At 51.8% G+C, this 22,197-nt stretch overlaps 1 long non-coding RNA gene across 1 annotated transcript; it reads right to left on the bottom strand.

Moving 5' to 3' along the window:
- Positions 1 to 16,468: 16,468 nt before the first annotated feature.
- Positions 16,469 to 20,684, bottom strand: LOC118145084 (uncharacterized). Its single transcript, XR_004730248.2, has 2 exons — positions 20,502 to 20,684; positions 16,469 to 17,378 (listed from the first exon to the last, which is right to left on the bottom strand). It is a non-coding gene; the product is annotated as an uncharacterized LOC118145084 (long non-coding RNA).
- Between the last annotated feature and the right edge of the window lie 1,513 nt (positions 20,685 to 22,197).

A 22,197-nucleotide genomic window follows, 5' to 3' on the forward strand; every position in this document is an offset into this window, starting at 1 on the left:
AAGGCCAGCAGAGGCCCAGCACAGCCTACCTTCCCCCACCACATCGCCACAAACCACTCTCAAACACAGCCCAGCCAAGGCTCAAGAGTTCCATCCACATTTCCCAGTACCACATCCTGTAGGCACACAGAAGTGAGTCAGACCTTCTCTCTACTATGTGATTGCTAATGATAATAATCATAGCCAACCTGTTACCATCCTGTGGTACTGAGTGCCAGCTCTGTTTCCAACATCCCCACATGAACAGAAACACGGGCATCCTGCTTAATACTCACCTCAACCCTGAAGATATGCATCATATTCCCATTTTACAAATGGAGAAAGTGAGGCTCAGATACACCCTGGGATTTGCCCAAGATCACTAAGGAGTACACAGGGCCTGGTTCAGACTCAAACAGCCTATGGTTTGAGTTTCTCTCTTATTTATTCATTTATTTTTTATTTTTATTTTTTGAGATGGAGTTTCACCGTTGTTACCCAGACTGGAGTGCAATGGCATGATCTCGGCTCACCGCAACTGCAGCCTTCTGGGTTCGGGCAATTCTTCTGCCTCAGCCTCCCAAGTAGCTGGGACTACAGGTGTGCACCACCATGCCCAGCTAATTTTTGTATTTTTAGAAGAGACAGGGTTTCACCTTGTTGACCAGGATGGTCTCGATATCTTGACCTCGTGATCCACCCGCCTCGGCCTCCCACCGCGCCTGGCCTATTCATTTATTTTTATTTTTTGAGATGGAATCTTGCTCTGTCATCAGCCTGGAGTGCAGTGGTGCGATCTTGGCTTACTGCAACCTCCGCCTTCCAGGTTCAAGAGATTCTCCTGTCTCAGTCTCCCAAGTAGCTGGGACTACAGGCATGCGCTACCATGCCCAGCTAATTTTTGTATTTTTAGTAGAGACGGGGTTTCACCATGTTGGCCATGCTGATCTCGATCTCTTGACCTCGTGATCTGCCCACTTCGGCCTCCCAAAGTGCTGGGGTTATAGTCGTATGCCACGGCGCCTAGCCTATGGTTTTAATTTCGGTGAGGAAACCCACAGAACATCATGCTGGAGAAGGCCCACTGTTCCTTCACCAGGTGGCTTTATTCACATGCTCTGAGGTAGTTTGTATCCACTGCGCCTGCACACACTTCAGGACAAGGTTCCCAGATGCTTCCTGCCTGTATGTCTGTGTGTTTCTGTGAGTGCTGACCTGTCCCAGTGAGGCTCCTGCTCCTCCTTTCATAATGCAGCACAGTCCCGAGAGCCATGTGCTAGGCCTGGGCTACCCCCAGTGGGATGATCACCTGGACAGAGCAGGGGGCATGCAGAGTGGGGCTGACCTTGCATCAACAGGCTACAGGAGCCTCTCATCCTCTGCCCACACTTGCAGCCCTCTTCCCTGGTGAGATGCTCCCGCCACTCCCAGCAGCTGGCCCAGAACATCTGGCCACTCCTGAGAAATGGAAATTATACCTTTCTGGACTGGGGCCAGCGTGGTTCGAGAAGCACCCCTTTCAAATTCCCTTTGTCAGGAAGTTGATGCCTGGGCCACCACAGTTATTCACCTCAAGGGAACAATTACTCTTGATACATGGAAATATTTCTTTCTTTTCTTTTTTTGAGATGGAGTTTTGCTCTTGTTGCCCAGGCTGGCATGCAATGGTGAGATCTTGGCTCACTGCAACCTCGCCTTCCAGGTTCAAGGGATTCTCCTGCCTCAGCCTCCCAAGTAGCTGGCATAACAGGCATGTGCCATCATGCCCAGATAATTTTTTAAAAATATTTTTAGTAGAGACGGGATTTCTCCACGTTGGTCAGGCTGGTCCTAAATTCCTGACCTCAGGTGATCCTCCTGCCTCGGCCTCCAAAAGTGCTGGGATTATAGGTGTGAGACACCCCCCCTCCGCCGCCAAAACATGGAAATATTTCTTAAGCCAAAAGCTGTTGTTCTAGATTTGCTAAAACTAGGTCAATAATTTGGCTTCAATCCCCAGGACAAATATCAGTGTGCAGAAAACTTTTACAGTTGTGGGTATTCTCTAAACCAATGAATGCAACCAATTGTTCGCTGCACAGATGGGCAGTGAATTGAGTGTTTGAAAATGTTATCTTTCACCTGTTTAGAAACAAAAGATCAATTTTTAGAAAGTATTTCTCAAAAAGAGAAAAGCGGCACCATGCAGATATAAAATGGAAGCGGTGATGCAGATGGTGGATGATAAATGTTCTGTAACAAAGGCTGTATTTTTTTGTTTGACAAGTTTTTGCCAAATTTCATGCGTGCTTCCCCAAAGTAGGGGAGATTTCTGAGAAGGGAGGTGAGTCTCCTGGCCTCTGCTCCCCTCAAGGCACCCAGGTTTCTCTGATGTGGGGACTAAGGGACTAAAGTTCCTAAGGAATCATCCTGCTGGGCCATTCTTTTTTTGTTTTCCTTGATAGGAGTCTCACTCTGTCACCCAGGCTGGAGTGCAATGGTGCGATCTCGGCTCCCTGCAACCTCTGCCTCCTGGGTTCAAGCAATTCTCCTGCCTCAGCCTCAGGAGCAGCTGGGATTACAGGTGCCCACCACCACGCCCAGGCTAATTTTTGTATTTTTAGTAGAGACTGGGTTTCACCATGTTGGTCAGGCTGGTCTCGAACTTCTGATCTCAGGTGATCCACCCGCCTCAGCCTCCCAAAGTGCTGGGATTACAGGCATGAGCCACTGTGTCCAGCCAACCTGCCACACCATTCTTATCTCACCTGGATAACACATAGTAAGGTGCACTTCAGTGCAGCCCACAAACAAGGCCCCGTACTTGGTTCAGTACACTAGGACCAATCAGCACTTTGAAATTCTTCATAATTTTATCTTTGAATTTGTCTTTTTGTTTTTTGAGACAGTCTTGTTCTGTCACCCAGGCTGGAGTGCAATGGGCCCACTGCATTCTCTGCCTCATGGTTCAAACAATTCTCCTGCCTCAGCCTCCTGAGTAGCTGAGATTACAGGCACATGCCACCATGGCTGGCTAATTTTTGTATTTTTAGTAGAGTCGGGGTTTCACAATGTTGGCCAAGCTGGTCTTGAACTGTCACCTAGTCTCGTTCTGTCACCCAGACTGGAGTGCAGTGTCGTGTCTCTGCTCACTGCAACCTCTGCCTCCCAGGTTCGCCTCAGGTGATTCACCTGTCTTGGCCTCCGAGAGTGCTGGGATTACAGGCATGAACCACCATGTTCTGCCTAGAACTTTAAAAAAATGTATTTAGGTTGGGCGCGGTGGCTCATGTCTGTAATCTTAGCACTTTGGGAGGCCGAGGTGGGTGGATCACCCGAGATCAGGAGTTCAAGACCAGCCTGGCCAACATGGTGAAACCTCATCTCTTTAAAAAATAAATAAATAAATAAAAATGTATATATATATATATATATATATTTAGAGGCCGGGCACAGTGGCTCACACCTGTAATCCCATACTTTGGGAGGCCGAGGTGGGCGGATCACGAGGTCAGGAGATCCAGACTATCCTGGTCAACATGATGAAACCCCGTCTCTACTAAAAAATATAAAAATTAGCTGGGCATGGTGGTGCGCACCTGTAGTCCCAGCCACTTGGGAGGCTGAGGCAGGAGAATTGCTTGAACCCGGGAGGCAGAGGTTTCGGTGAGCTGAGATTGTGCCACTGCACTCCAGCCTGGGCAACAAGGGCGAAACTCTGCCAAAAAAACAAAAAATGTATTAGAGCTGGTTGTTAAGCATTTACCAGCACACCACCGTACAGAGTACTCAATAAGTCGGAAACTTCTTACCCTTGTTAATTTAATTGGCTAAATTGGGCAGGCCCAACCTTCTAGGAAGAGAGTACAGAGGCATGGAAGGAAGGCTAGGGAAGAAAACAGCTTAGTAAGTGCCGGGTGCTGCTCCACACCATTTCACCACCTTTTCAGGAATGAGGAAATAAGCTCAGAGGGGTAATGGGACTCACCCAAAACCACACATCAAGCCGGCTACTGTGCTAACATTTGGACCCAAAGTCCTAGTTCTTCTTGCAGCAAAAGGAGAGGCTTCTTTTTTAAAACTAGAGATAGGGCCGGGCACGGTGGCTCACTCTTGTAATCCCAGCACTTTGGGAGGCCGAGGCAGGTGGATCATGAGGTCAAGAGATTGAGACCATCCTGGTCAACATGGTGAAACCCCGTCTCTACTAAAAATACAAAAATTAGCTGGGCATGGTGGTGCATGCCTGTTGTCCCAGCTACTCAGGAGGCTGAGGCAGGAGAATTGCTTGAACCCAGGAGACGGAGGTTGCGGTGAGCCGAGATCGCGCCATTGCACTCCAGCCTGGGTAACAAGAGCGAAACTCCGTCTCAAAAAAAAAAAAAAAAGAGAGATACAAGGTTAGAAAGGATAATGGCATAACAGTGTAAATCATGGTAGGCACCTTAAATCTGACTGGGATGGTGAGCGCTGGTAACGTAAAGTAGCCAGAGGTCCAGCTCATTCCAAACTAATTTCAAACATTCACCCTTTCCAGTTGAGTCACATGTGATACTACTTTGTATTAAAAAAAAAAAAACTAAACTAAAAATAGGGTCTACTATATTGCTCAAGCTGTTCTCAAACTCCTGGGTTTGGGCTTAAGCAATCCTCCCATCTTGGTCTCCCAAAGTGTTGGGATTACCGACATGAGCCACTGTGCCTGACCAGAGAGGTTCTTTAGAGTCACATCTTTCTTTCTTTCTTTTTTTTTTGAGACAGAGTCTCGTTCTGTCACCCAAACTAGAGTGCAGTGTTGCGTCTCTGCTCACTGCAACCTCTGCCTCCCAGGTTCAAGCAATTCAATTCTCCTGCCTCGGCCTCCCAAGTAGCTGGGACTACAGGCACATGCCACCATGCCCTACTAATTTTTGTATTTTCAGTAGAGATGGGGTTTCACCGTGTTGGCTAGGCTGGTCTTGAACTCCTGACCTCAAGTGATCCACCCACCTCAGCCTCCCAAAGTGCTGGGATTACAGGTATGAGCCACCATACCCTGCCAGAGAGTTTCTTTAGAGTCATGTGTGCTTTTCTCGCACAGGGCCTGGCACAAGGTTCTAAACTTCAGGAATAAACTGGGGCTCAGGAGGTGTTGGCAGGAGGGGGGCTGGCGAAGGACCCGGAACTTCCGACCCTGGGATCTTGATCTCTTGCAGTAACTTCACAGCCTGAGGCAGAAGCCGAGATGAATGAGAAGCAGGACAGAATGTTCCAGCAGCCACCAACTAGATCAGAGACACAAATATTTACTAAGCCTGGGGGCCTCCCTGACATGCTGGCAGAGTTGGAGGGAACAAGTGTATGGGGCCTCTCTCTCTAAGGGCAGGGAATACATGGCAGGGAAAAGCCCTTTGGAGAGGTCTCCCTTGACTCCAGCCTCTCTGTCACATTGGTATTGTCAGGTCTCCGTATGCAAGCCTGGGCCCTGAAAGTCTGAAGTCCTGCTTGATTCGGCTGAAGTCTCCCACCCACTGCGTTTGCCATTGGCTCTGATCACCCATTGGAGCTTCCCCGACAAGCCCGTCACCCACCTCTGCCCAGACTGGTCTCAAACAGTCCTCTTCCCCAGCCTCCCAAAGTGCTGGGATCACAGGTGAGTGCCATCTTGTCTGGCTCCTCCCCTTTCTTCCTGTTTCCCAGCTCAGAGAAGCCTTCTCATCTCACACCTCTCTCTAAACAGCGGCCCTCCTCCCTCATCTAGCTCAGACCTGGCCTCTCATCCAGGAAGCCCTCCTAGACTGCTCCCTCCTACAGGGCTCTTGGGCTTTCAAGAGTGCATGAGGTTTCATATTGTACCGTCGATTATTAAAAAAAAAAAAAAAAGAGTTCAATAGGGACTAGCACACAGGGGTTTGGGTCCTAGCTGTAGCTGTCACCAACGTACTAGGTGACCTCAGGCTCCCCTGCTGTCTCTGAACCTCGGCTCCCTCATCTGTAGGTAGCCTCACCAGCGAATAGTCTAGATGAGAAAACCCTGGTGGTGGGCACAGGTCACAGCTGTTGGCGTTTTTGCCAGGATTGGCATTGTGCCCTCCAGATCCGTTCCCATCCATTACCATCTGGCCACACCCTGCCTTGTTCTTGTGCTCCCCTAGGGGTGGGAGGCCTGTGTCTGGCTGGAGAGCCCCCGCTCAGGAGGGTGCTGTGAGTGTAGGGAGCCCTGCTGTTCCCCACTGGCCACAGTGAGCCAGGCCTTGGCTTGGGGCTGGAAAGGGCCCAGGACTGGGAAGCGCTGTCCTAAGCGAGGAGCCCCAACCGCTAAGCCGCTCTGCCGTCCGAACCGCCAGGGTGTGAAGTTTACCTAGCCAAGAGCAAACTCTCTCTCTGTGCCAGCAGTGTTAGAAAGAACCCCTGGGAAATGCTGCTTTTGTCCCCTGAGGCAGACTTTTGGGGAGTCCAAAGAAGGGCTCCCCACGGTGCTGACTGTCACAGAACAGAGGACAGGAGCAGGAGACAGGCCAGGAAGGTGCGGCGACTGGGAGACACAGATGGAGGGCCCTTGTCCTGAGGCTGCGTGGGAGTAGCAAGCTCCGGGATTTTACTTCGTTGGAACGTTCTTTTTTTTTTTTTTGAGACGGAGTTTTGCTCTTGTTACCCAGGCTGGAGTGCAATGGCGCGATCTCGGCTCACCGCAACCCCCGCCTCCTGGTTTCAGACAATTCTCCTGCCTCAGCCTCCTGAGTAGCTGGGATTACAGGCACGCGCCACCATGCCCAGCTAATTTTTTGTATTTGTAGTAGAGACGGGGTTTCACCATGTTGACCAGGATGGTCTCGATCTCTTGACCTCATGATCCACCCGCCTCGGCCTCCCAAAGTGCTGGGATTACAGGCTTGAGCCACCGCGCCCGGCCTGGAACGTTCTTTTGAGCTGCTTTGGGGCTGTGACTGAGAGAGCCCGTGGGGGCTCAGGCCCTTTCAGTCACCCGTGTGGCTCGGCCACTGCGCCAGGTCTTAGGACCAACGCCCGCAAGTCTCGGGCCCCTGGGGCTCCGTCCAGCTCTAGGAGTGGGGGATTGGGGGGAGGTGTGGGGCTGGCAAGGTGGGGGCGGGGCGGGGCCCGGCTGCCGTGACTCCACCCCGCGCCCCAGTAGGGTAAACAAGCGGCGGGCGGCCCCTGGGGGCAGCTCCTGCAACCCGGGCGCCGGGTTACATCAGGGTTCCCCCGAGACTCCCGGCCCGGCTGGGTCCCTGAGGCTTGCGGCCGCCCGCCGCTGATGTCCAAGAATCAGAGAGCTGGCAATGGCCACCCAGGGCGGGAAGGCTGCCACGTTTTCTCCGGAGGCTCCTAGGACATTGTTGCAATAGGGTGCAGCCCCAGCGTGGGCTGAACGTGGACGTGCGGGAACCGCGCCTTGCTTTCCCAGTCTGTGAAACCCGGAGGCTGTATGAGGATTCTGCACCTCCTATTAGGATTCAGCTGGGGGAAGGACAGAGACCAGCCAGGGCCGGCTCCAGGCGGGCTGTTACCAGAGCCGGGCTTTGTACCTTCGGGTTTCGGTGGGTATTCGGTGGGTACTCTCACAGCCACAGTCCCAGAACGCACTCTCTCCCTCCTTGGGGAGAAGGAGACCACTCGCTGGGCCAAGGCGCAGCAAGGACTGCCTTGTATCCTAGCATCCTCCTGTTGCCACCTACTACTGGACAGGGACCCTCTAGGTAAAATTCAACAGTGGTTCCTGCCTGCCACCCTCACAGCGGGTTCGTGGCAGTGCTTTGGAAAAGATGCTGGGTTGCTCAATTAGGAGGGAGGGAGCTTTCTGCTCAACTTCAACAACTCATCCATCTCGGAGCCTGAGCCATTGGCCTGGAGACGGCTGCGGGGGAGGCAGGGGTCGTGAGCACCCGGCTTGGGAGACACTTAAGCAGAGTACGGGCCAGGCACGCGCAAGAAAGTGGCACAGGGCATGCTTGCCAGCGTCTCCGGGAGCTGCCCTGCCCCGGGGTTCCATGATTTAATGATCCAGCACCTGCACCATCTGATAGGGTAGCCGCATACTGCTGCTGTGCAGTTGAAATGTGTGGGAAACCCACTAGGAGCCCCCGAGTTGGCATAAACATTATTTTAAGCTGAAGACATTTGAGATGCAGCAGACACAGGAAAAAGCCTCCTAGGAGCTTTCTTTATCTGATAAAAAGCAGCAACTTCTGGGAAGTAAGGCTACCATAAACTCTCTCATGGGGGGAGTTTTATGGCCCCAAGAAGGTGAAGAGACCCCTTGTACCTGTATAGACAAATATTTTCACAAACTTTCTTATCTCTTGTCAGTTCTCTTAAAACTCCATTTGTCCTTCCTGAAGAAACCTATTTGTTTTTCCCATGGACGCCCTTTCTTTCCCTTCCCTTTTCCCTACTAATTTAAGTACATAAGCCCTCAACCCTATTTAACCAGCCAGCTCCGTCCTTTGTTGGTATGGTATGCAGACATAATAAACTTCTGTCTTTTGTCAGTTTAATTCAAAAGCTCCGATCACGGAACAAATGAGTGTAGAGGAAAAGTTTCTTCCTCTCCTGTAGGGGCCAGTACACATTGATATGGGCAGTAAGTGTAACATACACACAGGATTTAGGAGAATTAGCAGAGAAACAAAAGAATGTGAACTATCTTAATAATTTTGTTTATGATTACATATTGAAATGGTAACATATGATGTGATCTATTTTCAGATCTCCCAGCAAAAAGAGAAAAAAAAACTTAAAAAAAAAAAAAAGAAATGGTAACATAGGGTTCCATTAGATAAATTGGGTTCTCGTAAATATATTGCTAACATTGGTTTCACCTGCTTCTCCTTACTGTCGACTGGAAAATTTCAGATAACATATGTGGCTCATATTTTATTTCCATTGAATAGCACTGCTCAATGTTAGGTGACCTTGTATCTTTGGATTGGCTTTTCCCAAGCAACGTCAACTCATCTCTATTAACTGAATGCTCTGTGTCAAGTCCTCAGCAGCGTGGGCAGTGGGGAGTGGAAAAGGAGGAGGCACAGTGCCAGCCCTCAGGGAGCTGCCAACCCCCTCTTGGCTTCAAACTCGGTCTGGCCACATCCTCCTGCAGTCCTGCCTCCCCTCTGCTGACAGCCAGGCCAGCAGAAAGCTGGGCAGAGGGTTCTGGGGCTGGCCAGAGCCCTGAGAACTCAAGGAGGGAGCTCCGTGTGGGCCAAGGATTCAGAAGCCAGTGTGGCCAAGGCCAGGAACCATGGCTGCAGCCCCAGTGCTCTTCCCATGCCCTGGACCACAGACTCGTCCCAGGCCCCACTGCCCAGTGCCTCCTGGCTTAGTGGCAGCAGCGTCCTCTTCCTGCTCTGCCAAGCACCATCTGGCTGTCCCATCCTGTCTGCCATCTCCCATTTCCCCAGGCCCTGCTGGATTAAAATATTCTCCTGATAATCATTCAGGAATATAGCATTCTGAGAAAGCAAGCTACATCAAGGCTCCTGAAAAAATAAAATAAACTTCAGCTGGTATTTCTGATAAACAGCCCACACCTGGCAATTAATTTAGAGGGATGGTCCTGGTTGGTGTGACCCAGGTTTAACCCCTGCAGCTGATATGAATGTGACAGCTTTACTGCTCCATAAAGCTAACCAGATCTGTACATAGTTAAACAACCTTATCTAACATTCCTCATTCTTCTATATAAACTTGCTCATAGCAGCTAACACTCATATCATGCTTATTGTATGCTAGGCGCTGCTTTGGGATCTTACATGTATTAATTCATTCAAGGCTGGGTGCAGTGGCTCTGTAATCCCACCTACTCAGGAGTCTGAGATGGAAGAATTGCTTGAGCCCAGGAGTTGGAGACCAGCCTGGGCAACATAGTGAGACCCTGTCTCTACAGAACATAACATTTAGCTGGGTGTGGTTAGGAGCACCTGTAATCCCAGCTACTTGGGAGGCAGAAGTGGAGGATCATTTGAGGCTGGGAGTTTAAGACCAGCCTGGGCAACACAGAAAGGCACTCCCCTACAAAAATTAAAATGAAAATTAATTCATGTAATTTGGATTAAATTGGATTTCAGGCACCACAAGCCTGTGGAGTGCTGTCATTGCCTGCAGTTCACAGGTGAGAAGCTGAGGCACAGAGAGGTTAAGTAAACTTGCTCAAGGTCACACAGCTACAAGGAGGCAAAGTTGGGATTGCAGCCAAGGCCATCGGGCTCCATGTTCGGTATTTGTGCTCCAGATCGCTCCATGACACGGCTTCTCCCGAAAGGCTGGAGGAGTTGGCTGTGTTTTGTTTTCCTATACTTGTTCCCAACTTGTGATAAACCTGTGACAAGTGTTCATGATCCAAAATGTGTCTGAGATCAGCTTTAACAGATTAAACATGAGATGAGAAAGTGACCAAAGGCATGAGGAAGAAGAAAAAAAATCCCAGAATAAATTTTTTTTTTTTTTTAATTAGGGATGGAGTTTCACCAAGTTGGCCAGGATGGTCTCGATCTCTTGACCTCGTGATCCGCCCACCTCGGCCTCCCAAAGTACTGCTGGGGTTACAGGCATGAGCCACCACGCCCAGCCAATCTTTTTTTTTTTTGAGACAGAGTCTTGTTTTGTCTTGAGGCCCCAGGCTAGAGTGCAGTGACGCGATCTCAGCTCACTGCAACCTCCACCTCCCAGGTTCAAGCAATTCTCCTGCCTCAGCCTCCTGAGTAGCTGGAACTACATGTGCCCACCACCACACCCAGCTAATTTTTGCATTTTTTTAGTAGAGAGGGGGTTTCAACATGTTGGCCAGGATGATCTCAATCTCTTGACCTCGTGATCCACCCGCCTCGGCCTCCCAAAGTGCTGGGATTACAGGCGTAAGCCACTGCACCCGGCCTATAAATCTTTCTACCATCCTTTGTCTGTGCGGGTGGACAAGGGGAGACTATGTAAGCATGGGTGCAGCTTGTTCAAAGATAAAGTGTAGCTGAAGGTTGCAGCCTGAGTTGATAATTGCCCCTGGTTTAGGGAGCTGCCCGAGCTCCGAAATGGAGACATACCCGATTTGCAGAGGCAAGGGAGGAGGGCTACATTGCCACAAATGAGAATAAGAGAACAGGCATTTCAAACAGGGATGGGGATGGGTAGAAACCCAAGAAGGTGTCAGCAAACTGTGACCTGAGTGGGGTGTAGCAGCACAGAAACAGCTCTGATGGGCTTTCAAACAAGGACAGCTACTGTTTAATTATCCCGTTGCTTGCGCTGAGCTGGGATGTCATTATTCTCAATCTCCTGACCTTTGGTTAAAGCCTAACATGAACCCTGCTTTGTGACTGTCAGTGCTGACACAGTCAGTGCTAAGGGGCCAGGGGGCATGAAGCCTGGGGAGGAATGGGCCTGGAGGTCATGGGCACTGGACAAGTTGCCGAGTGGGGAGTTGGCCTGGAGAAACAGAAGCACCTCTGCCATCCTCAGAGTCACTGGGGGTGCCGGGTTTCTGCCAGGCACAGGTTGTCCAGCCAGAGTAGCATCTGGCTTCTGAAATCCACCACATGTTCTCCTCCCAAGTCAGGTGTCCGGGCCTAGGGCTCTGTCTGCAGAGAGTGGTGCCTTTGGGCTGGCACTGGTCTTGCATGTATTCTCTCCTGAAAGCTGATGACCTTGGGTCCCAGGCACAGTGCAGGCCCTGGACTACTGCTCTCGACTTCCTGAGTCAGAGAAAGCCCTGCTGGGCCTCCCAAAGCCTCATCCTGATACCCGAGTCAGCTTCTCCCTTCTTTCTGAGCCACCCTCAGACAAGAAGCCCCTCTCTGCTGGTGTGGAGACCAGAAACTGTAGAAATAAAAGATACAAGACACAGAAAAGAGAGTTTGGGCCCAACGGTCCAGTGCAGACCAAAGCGTGGGGTCCAGCAGTGGACCTGAGTATCGGCAGACTCTGACTTTTATTGAGTACAAAGCTGGGGGCAGGGTAGGTGGGCACTTTCCTAGCGCTGGTGCTGCCGCACAGCCGAGGTGTCCTCCAGCAGCCCTTACACAGGCTTAAAGCATCTTGTCTTAGGGTTATTCCTTTCACAATGTCACCCCAGGTGCACACTTTGTGACCTGAGAGGCATTAGTAAAAGAACTAAGATCACCTATGAATAACTAAGATCACCTATGAATAACTAAAAATCATATATGAATAACTACTGTGGTTATCTCTAGTTATTTTCTTCTTCATTATTTATATGGAATTAGGCTGAGGTTTCTGACTCCTGTCTCAGCACTTATGGGGGCTGTCCCCTACAAAGTGCAATGGTATGATCTCGGCTCACCCAACCTCCACCTCCCAGGTTCAAGAGATTCTCCTGTCTCAGCCTCCTGAGTAGCTGGGATTACAGGCTTCTGCCACTACGCTCGGCTAATTTTTTTTAGTAGAGATGGGGTTTCACCATGTTGGCCAGGTTGGTCTCAAACTCCTGACCTCAGGTGATTCAGCCACCTCGGCCTCCCAAAGTGCTGAGATTATAGACATGAGCAACTGCACCCTGCTGATACATAGGTTTTTAAATTTAGTCTTACACTATACCAAAACATACAGCTCACGGTAGCCTTGACCTCCCAGGCTCAAGTGACCCTCCCACCTCAGCTTCCGGAGCTGGGACCACAGGTGTGTGGCACCACACCCAGGTAATTTTTTAAATTTTTGTACAGATAGGGCCTTACTATGTGGCCCGGGGTGGTCTTGAACTCCTGGACTCAAGAAGTTCTCCTGCCTCCCAAAGTGCTGGAATTATAGGCATGAACCACACCACGCTCGGATGGTAATTTGATTCTTTTTTTTTTTTTGAGACAGAGTCTCACTCTGTCACCCAGGCTGGAGTGCAGTGGTTTGATCACTGCAACCTCTGCCTCCTGGGTTCAAGCAACTCCTCAGCCTCCTGAGTAGCTGGGTTGACTGGTGCCCGCCACCACACCTGGCTAATTTTTGTATTTTTAGTAGAGACGGGGTTTCACCCTCTTGGCCAGGCTGGTCTTGAACTTCTGACCTCGTGATCCACCCGCCTCAGCCTCCCAAAGTGCTGAGATTTATAGGTGTGAGCCACTGAGCCCGGCCAGTATTTTGATTCTTAAATTACAGATGAGGAAACTGAGGGGCTGGGGACAGCTGGGACACAATCCTGTCTGAATTGTGCTGGTCTTCCAGCTTGGTAGGGGTGGAACGGAGGCAGCCTGGGCTGGGGACCTGAAAGCAGAAGAGGGGATGAAGGGAACTGGGTAAGCTCATGGACCACAGACCCACGTGGGAGCCATACCCTGGCAGGAGAGGGGATTGTGAAAGAGAAGGCAGGTGGGGTTCAAGACAAAGATGGGAAAAGTGGGGGCAGGGAGAAAGAGATCCTCCAGGCCTTGCAGAAGTAGGAGTTGGGCAGGTAGAGGATAGATGGGGTGGGAGAGAGGTGGCTGCCCAACAGGGATCACCCTGCAGGGGAGGTCCCAGGCAGAAGTGATGCAACTACTTGGAGTGGGGGTGGCCCACCCAATACTTGGGCTAAAGAGAAGGGAGGGGAACTAGCTGGGTGATCTGTGCATTCAGCCACCCCTAGGGGCTGTCCAAGGGCACTTGTCCTCAGGAGGGGAGTTGGAAGGGAGAGAAGGGAGGGGGAGAGGAAGGGAAGGGGAGAGGGAGGAAGGGAAGGAGAGTAGGGAAGGGGAGAGGAAGAGAGGGAGGGAGGGTGGAGGATGGGGTAGGGAGGCAGGCAGGCTGGCCACAGTTGCCTGTGTGTGTTTCTGTGTGTGTGTGCATGCACACGTTTGCATGTGCGTTTGGGCAACATCTTTTTCTCCTTGATCCTCTAAGCTCCTGTGAGGCCTGCTGGGCCAGGAAGTCTCCATGTGGGGTATGGGGTTGGGATCCCCAAGCTTGCCTAACTCCTGGATCTGCTGCTTCCTGCCCGCATCATCTTGAGAAGTTCCTCCACCTCAGCGTCCTCCTCTCTAAAACAGGCAGGATAAACCATAGCTCAGGAGATTACTATCCACGAAAGTAATTTATGAACCAAAAGGCTCTGAACTGATATCATTCTCCTTATGAGAGTCAGCAGCCCTAGATGTTGTCCACAGGCACTGGGGGTGGTCAGGAGGGCTGGAAAGGCCACGGGGAGGGGTAGGAGCGGTGAAGCCTTCAGGCGTGCGGTGGCTGAGAGAGGCAGTGTGAATGCCCCAAGCAGGCCTATGGAGTGGGGGGGGTGGGGGACGGACTCTGGGTTGTCCCATGCCAGACAGTCCCCAACACGCCTGTGTATTCCAGGCTGCAGGGCCCAGCTGGGACCCTTCCTCACCCCTTAGGCTCACTTACTCTAGAAGCACTGAGCATTTCTGTGCCGTTCTGCACTGGGTTCTTCATATTCACATACAATTGATCTGCCGGATTATCCCACGATGTGGTTTGCAGTTATTCTTTTTTTTCCTTTTTTTTGAGTCAGAGTTTCACTTTTGCTGCCCAGGCTGAAGTGGAGTGACCAAATCTTGGCTCACTGCAACCTCCGTTTCCCGGCTTCAAGAGATTCTCCTGTCTCAGCCTGTGGAGTAGCTGGGACTACAGGCGCCTGCCACCATGCCCGGCTAATTTTTTTATTTTTAGTAGAGATGGGCTTTCACCATGTTGGCCAGGCTGGTTTCAAACTCCTGACCTCAGGTGATACACCCGCCTCAGCCTCCCAAAGTGCTGGGATTATAGGCTTGAGCCACCAAGCCTGCCATCCTCATTTTTTATTTTATTTTATTTTTTTGAGACAGAGTTTTGCCCTTGTTACCCAGGCTGGAGTGCAATGGTACAATCTTGGCTCACTGCAACCTCCGCCTCCCAAGTAGCTGGGACTACAGGCACGAACCACCACACCCAGCTAACTTTTGTATTTTTAGTAGAGATGGGGTTTCACCATGTTGGCCAGGATGGTCTCGATCTCTTGACCTCATGATCCACCTGCCTGGGATTACAGGTGTGAGCCACTGTGCCTGGCCTATCCTCATTTTTATATCTGTGTAAACTGAGCCCCAGAGAAAGGAAGTGACTTGCCTAAGGCAGCACAACTAAGAAGCAGCAGAGGCAGGATTTGAACGCAGGTAGGCAGGGCACCAATCTCAGCCCCTAGCCCCTTTAGCACAGAGTGAGGGTCCCCTGCCTTCTACTCCACCCCACCCTCCCAGCCTCAAGAGCACATTCACAAGTCCAGGGAGAGACCCTCTTCTGTTCTGTGAGGCCCATATCAACTAGTCATGGGGTGGAGAGCCCAGCTCCCTGGTGGAATCACATCAGGTCATAGTGACAGAGTCCTGGCTCCCCAGGGACTGGGTCTCAGCCACAGCTCTAGGGGCTGGGATAGCACTCTACCCCACTGAACCTGCAGCACAGGGCCAGCCGGTCACGGAGCCCCTCAAATCCACTGGGGTGCTGCGGGTCAGAGAGCTTGCAGGAGTGGATGAGAGGTGGCTCAGCCTTGGGTAGGCCCTGGCTGAGAAATAACGAGGCTGTTCATGAGTGCAGATATGGCTCTGGTCGGCTGGGCCCCAGGGAGCCTGAGCAGGCCTCGCGTGAACCCAGATCTACTTCTTGGGTTTGTCAGCATTCCCTACCACTGCCCTCACCTCCTCAGCCCAGCCGAGCAGTGGGCCCGATCTCTCAAGCTGCCCTGAATGCCTTCTCAGGCCTCTTGTCTTCAGGAGTTGCATGCTGTCTGGAAACAAACAGGGACCATGATACCAGGCGGGGCTAGGCTGCCACTCCTGCCCTCCCCCTGGCTGCAGTCAGATGTCAGCACAGCGCTGGGGGTATGGGTCACAGGAAGCCCCTGTGGACTTCTGGAAAGTTCCGCTCAGAAGACACATCACAGCCAAGGAGGACTGGGCAGGGGTGGCAGGTGTCCCTCTGATTGCCTGTTACAGATGGGGAGCTGTGGAGGTTTCTGTGTCCCTTCCTTTTAATTGAACAACCCCAGCTGGGCACCTGTAATCTCAACACTTTGGGAGGCCAAGGGGGGCGGGTGGATCACCTGAGGTTAGGAGTTCGAGGCCAGCCTGACCAACATGGTGAAACCCTGTCTCTATTAAAAATACAAAAAAATTAGCTGGGCATGGTGGTGCGCGCCTGTAATTCCAGCTACTTGGGAGGCTGAGACAGGAGAATTGCTTGAATCCGGGAGGCAGAGGTTGCAGTGAGCCGAGATTGCGCCACTGCACTCCAGCCTGGGAGACAGAGCAAGACTCCCTCTCAAAAAGACAAAAAAAAACTTGAACAACCCCTTTCCAGGTGTTTTGTCCCCATTAGGAGTGTCCTGTTGTGTTCCCTGGCTGCTACCTCAGAATTAGGTTAGGAATGGGGACAGAACTGGGACTGGGAGTTGGGATTAGAATGGACTAGGATTGGGACGGAGATGGGCTAGTCTGGGCTGGACACAGCTGGGGGTGGGGGTGGCGGGCTTGAAAGCAGAGGGTTTTATTGGAAGGACTGCCCCCTCTGCATTGAGCCTGTCAACCTGAATGAGATTCAGGCAATATGATTAAATATTGAGTTTATTGAAGTGCAAAGTTTGAGGATGGCCACTTGGGAGGACATAGGCTGCAAAAACAAATGGGGTCCAAGGTGCTCTGAAGTGGAGAGATTTGAGAGTCATTTATATAGGCAAGGATGTAAACAGAACTCATCATTTTTCATACATAGTTACAGCAATTGACTGGTTATGGGCAGTGTTTCTTTTTTGGGAAAGGTATATTTGACATTCCACATTAAGGATGTAATAGTCAAGGGGTCTTTTATCTCAGTTAAGGGGTCTTCTATCTTCGGGCCATCTGGTCTAAGCCAGGAAGAAGGAAGGAAATTCGTTTATAACAAAAGGTCAGTAATTAAGAGGTCAAGCTCTGTGACTCAGCCTCCAAAGTCAACCTTCTTCAGAGCCTAGGAACCTTTATTTATTTTTGTTCTTGTTTTTTTGTTGTTGTTGTTGTTTTGGAGACGGGGTCTTGCTCTGTCTCCCAGGCCTGGGTACAGTGGCACAGCTCACTAAAACAACCTCCTGGGCTGGGCTCAAGCAATCCTCCCATCTCAGCTTCCTGAGTAGCTGGAACTACAGGTGTGCACAAGCATGCCTGGTGGGTTTTTTTTTTTTGGTAGAGACAGGGTCTCACTATGTAGTACAGGCTGGTCTCAAACTCCTGGGCTTGAGCACTCCTCCGGCTTTGGTCTCCCAAAGTGCTAGGATTACAGGTGTGAGCCACCGCACCTGGCCCCTAATAACTTTTAGAAGCCCCAAACAGATGGTCCAGTTCCTTTCACCAGCCTTCGGTGGAGTGGCAGACTGAGGAGGTGGTTTTGGCTTTCTGGGCTTCACAGAACTTCTTTCCAGAGAAGGCAAAGCAGACTTCAGCCCTGCATCTTCTCAGAGTCCTGCCTGCTTCCGAGGAATTGGCCTGAGAAGGAGAAACACAGGTTCGCTGAGGCTCACTGCATGGCGGGCCTGATTCCGGGGCATTAGAACATTGGGCAGCTGATCCCATCACAAACCTGGGGGCACAATTCATCATCCCACAGTCAAAGACTTTGGAGCTCAGAGAGGTTAAGAAGCTTGCTCCGAGTTACTCGTCGAAGAGTGGCAAGTTGGGATCTGGGCCTGGATTAGGTGGCTGGTGCTGGTTTTGTCCCTAAGAAGGCGAAACTCATTCAAGCAAGGAGACACTAATGGAGTGTCAGCACCAGGAAAGTGACGCAGCAGTTTCCGAGCAATGGGACTTTTCCGGAAAGCACTAGAGGCTCATTTTGGGGTCAAGCGCTGTTCCAGCCAAGCCTCCTCCTCAGCTGCAGGGCATCTGCCTGGCTCCCACGACTGGAGCTCTAATCTCATGCCTGGCCTTGGCTCAGGGTCAGCCCCAGGATGCCTCTCAGTCCAGGGGCTGGGGTCAAGGCTGACTTCTGGCCTGTCTGGGTTACCTGCACCTCTCACCCTGCCCTGTTCACACTGGTTCTCTGGGCCTGATGTGTTCCCTCCACAGAGCCCAAGCAATACACTGTGGGCTCCCACTCCCCAACAAGACCCCTCTCCCTGGATCTGTGCTGCTCTGTGTCTGGGACAGAGGCAACAGGGGACTTCCCTGGAATGCCGGTCTTCAGCTCTGTGCCGCCGCTGCTGGCTTCCCACAGAGTAGCCCCGCTGCTCACCACACCAGCTGCCTCTTGCCATCATTTCCAGAAGCTGGGGGCTTTGACCATTCTTGTTGCAACATTACAGATAGGGAATCTGGCCGGGTGCGGTGGCTCACGCCTGTAATCCCAGCACTTTGGGAGGCCAAGGTGGGCAGATCACCTGAGGTCGGGAGTTCAAGACCAATCTGACCAACATGGTGAAACCCGGTCTCTACTAAAAATACAAAATTAGCCGGGCGTGGTGTTGCATACCTGTAATCCCAGCTACTCAGGAGGCTGAGGCAGGGGAATAGCTTTAACCTGGGAGGCGGAGTTTGCAGTAAACTGAGATTGTGCCATTGCACTCCAGCCTGGGCAACGTGAGTGAAACTCCGTCTCAAAACAAAAACAAAAACAAAACAGGCTGGGCGTGGTGGCTCACGCCTGTAATCCAAGCACTTTGGAGGCCAAGGTGGGCTGATCACCTAAGGTATGGAGTTCAAGACCAGCCTGACCAACATGGTGAAACCCTGTCTTTATGAACAACAAAAACAAAAACAAAAAAACCGGGAATCTGAACTCAGCAAGAGGAAGTCTCAGCCTTCTCTTATCCCAGAGTCACTCTGCTGTGCCACGGTGCCACACGCCCCCTGGGAGCACCTCACCTCTCCTCTCCTTTCTTGGCAGAAGGCTCTTTCTGACCCCACCACATAGGCTGTCTCCTACCCCTTGCTCTCAGCTCCAGCAGCCTTTCCAGCCATAATCTATCCACTTGCAACCTGACCATAGGCTGGGTTGGGGGCATTCTATTCTCTTCAAGAGCTGAGGGACTGTGAGTGAAAGGGATGCCAGGGACTGAGGGGTCATCAGGAGGTGACGCTGAAGAGAGCCAGGAGGCCCCGATGGAGGTCTGAAGGGAGAAACAGAGCTTCTTTCTAAATCCCTGGCTGTGCCAAGCCACCCATGGGGACTTTCCCTTACTGACCTCACCCCAACTGGATTTTGGCATTCTCCTGGCTTCCCCAGCCGGGCAGGGTGCCTGACTAGGCAGAGGTGACTGAGGCTGATAACAGGAGCCCAGGGACAGCCGACACAGCCTTGTCCTGGGTGGGGGACCCTCTTCTCCTTACCCAATTCCCTGGCGGATTCTTTGGTCTCCCTGCCCTATGCTGGGGTGCAGGGAGGCCACCGGGGGGCCTTGCCAGCCTGGACTTGCCCCAGCTCTGGGCCCCTGAGGTCTTGGAGACCTCCTGAAACTCTCCCCAGGGGAGGTGTTCATGGGCAGACAGGCTCCTTGAGGTGCTAATTTCTGAGCTAATTGGAGCCTGATCTACAGATGGCTTGGTTGACAGGAGGTGGGGACTGCTGGAGCAGAGGGGGCTGCAGAATAGGGTCTGGAGGGAGGACAAGGGAGCCCAGAGCTGATGCAGCGTGGGCTGTGTTTGTTCAGGAATTGTCAATGTATTAGTAATGATCAGCTCTTTTTTTTTTTTTTTTTTTGAGATGGAGTTTCGCTTCGCTCTTGTTACCCAGGCTGGAGTGCAGTGGTGCAATCTTGGCTCACCGCAACCTCCACTTCCTGGGTTCAAGCAACTCTCCTGCCTCAGCCTCCATAGTGGCTGGGACTACAGGCGCACACCACCATGCCCAGCTAATGTTTTTGTATTTTTAGTAGAGACGGGGTTTCACCATGTTGACCAGGATGGTCTCCATCTCTTGACCTCGTGATCCACCTGCCTCGGCCTCCCAAAGTGATTGGATTATAGGTGTGAGCCTCCGCGCCCGGCCTATGATCAGCTCTTTGAAATGCGTTCTCCTCTCCTCCATATCTCTCCTGGCCGTGGTTTTTTCTCTGGGAAAAGATTGGTGTTCTGAAGCTACTGCTTGTTGGGAGGGGTTCACCGAGCATTTGCAGGCAGAATGTTCTGCTCTGGGGAGTGATTTGAGGAGGAGGGAGGCCCACAGCCTGTCCTGGGGATTCCAGGCCTGCTGCAGTCGGCAGACATGACACCGGGTGGTCTTGGAGATGGCCTGTCACAACAGAGTGACACTACTGAGCTGGGTCACCTTGGAGGGTTCTGGGGCACACCCCACACCTGGTTTTTTTGGACCTTGACTTGCTCCTGCCTCTCTGTGAATAGCTGGTAAGGGGCCAGTGACTCTAGAGGCCTCATGAATTGGAGATGAGACTGTCTGCTCCCTGGAATGAGGGCCGGGGGTGGGGGGTCTAAGGAGTCCACCTTGCTGCATCCAAAAAGGAAAGGCCTGGTACCTTCTCCCCTCCCCCAGACTCCCTTCTTCACAGCCCACCCTTCTGGCACAAGTCATTCTCAGCACTCTGGACCCAGGGAAGACTTACGCCATGTTGGGTGAGACCCCAGCTCTCAGCAGGGTAGAGTGTGGCTGTCACTCACCCATCTCTAGGCCCACCGGCTCCCCAGGGCTCCTGGCACATTCCACACTCTCTCTGGTCTCCAGACCTTCATCTGGCTGCCTCCAGCTCTGCCCGCTGGGCTGCTTTCTGCCTAGTCAAGTCCTCTCCACTCCACAGGCCAGCTCCGGGTCCATCTGCATTGCAGGCTGCACAGCAGCCTCCTACCCGGCCTCCTGCAGCATCCTGCCCCTCCACACCCCACACGTGGCCCAGAACCCAGATGGTTGGTTATGAAAGCTGGGAGGCTAACCCCGTACCTGCTCTGCAAGCTTGTTCTCCTCTCTCCCAGAATGCTCTGAGAACTAAATCAGATGATGGAGAGGAGCAGACCGTGGCAGTAACTGTGACAATTGCTCCAATTGTAAGAGTGTCTATTTCTGAGCCAAGCGTGGAGCTATGTACTTCTGCACAGGTCTCCTCATAGCAACCCTCCAGGGCTGCAAGTTTTACCATCCCCACTTCTCAATGAGGAAACTGAGGCTCCAAGAGGCCAAGCAACTCACCCAGAGTCACACAGTTCCTAAGTGACAGTCTGGGGACTCAAAAGTCACTATCTCCCACAATGGGAAGGGGGTTGTTGTTATTTTTGCCAGCCTGTTTCCTTCTCCCTCCCTCCCTGCCTGCCACCATCTGCCTGGTGAGTTGCATCACTCCTAGGGCCCAGGGGTCCAATTAGGGGACTCCTCCCAGGGAAGCTGCCTGAGGCAATCCCTGCCCCAAGGGGGCCTCCCTGAGCTAAAGTTTTAATTAGCCATCACTGCTCTTCCTGGAACTCTGACCTGCCCATGGCTCTACCATTCCAGGCTGGTCTTACATCAGGAGGCAGGACTGGCGTTCAACCCAGCTGCACAGCAGAGGCTGCCTTGGCAGGGCAGGGCAATGTGGCCCGGCTTCCCTCTCACACAGCTCTCTGCATCCACCTCAGCATGACCTCATTTAATCCAGTAAATGGATTACTAAAATAAATGGACTAAATGACTTAATCCATTAAATGGATTAAATACAGCCAGGCTCGGTGGCTCACGCATGTAATCCCAGCACTTTGGGAGGCCGAGGTGGGTGGATCATCCGGTCAAGAGATCGAGACTATCCTGGTCAACATGGTGAAACCCCATCTCTACTAAAAATACAAAAAATTAGCTGGGCATGGTGGTGCGTGCCTGTAATCCCAGCTACACAGGAGGCTGAGGCAGGAGAATTGCCTGAACCCAGGAGGCGGAGGTTGCGGTGAGCCGAGATTGCGCCATTACACTCCAGCCTGGGTAACAAGAGCGAAACTCATCTCAAAATAATAATAATAATAAATAGCCGGGCGCGGTGGCTCACGCCTATAATCCCAGCACTTTGGGAGGCCGAGGTGGGTGGATCACTAGGTCAAGAGATTGAGACCATCCTGGTCAACAAGGTGAAACCCTGTCTCTACTAAAAATACAAAAATTAGCTGGGCATGGTGGTGCGTGCCTGTAGTCCCAGCTACTCGGGAGGCTGAGGCAGGAGAATTGCTTGAACCCAGGAGGCGGAGGTTGCAGTGAGCCGAGATCGTGCCATTGCACTCCAGCCTGGGTAACAACAGCGAAACTCTGTCTCAAAAAATAAATAAATAAATAAATAAATGGATTAAATACATGAAATGAGCTAATATTTAATTTAACAGGCACTCCTACCCTTTACTATGT

Source organism: Callithrix jacchus, chromosome 8 (genome assembly GCF_049354715.1).
Source record: "Callithrix jacchus isolate 240 chromosome 8, calJac240_pri, whole genome shotgun sequence".
Classification (NCBI taxonomy): domain Eukaryota; kingdom Metazoa; phylum Chordata; class Mammalia; order Primates; family Cebidae; genus Callithrix; species Callithrix jacchus.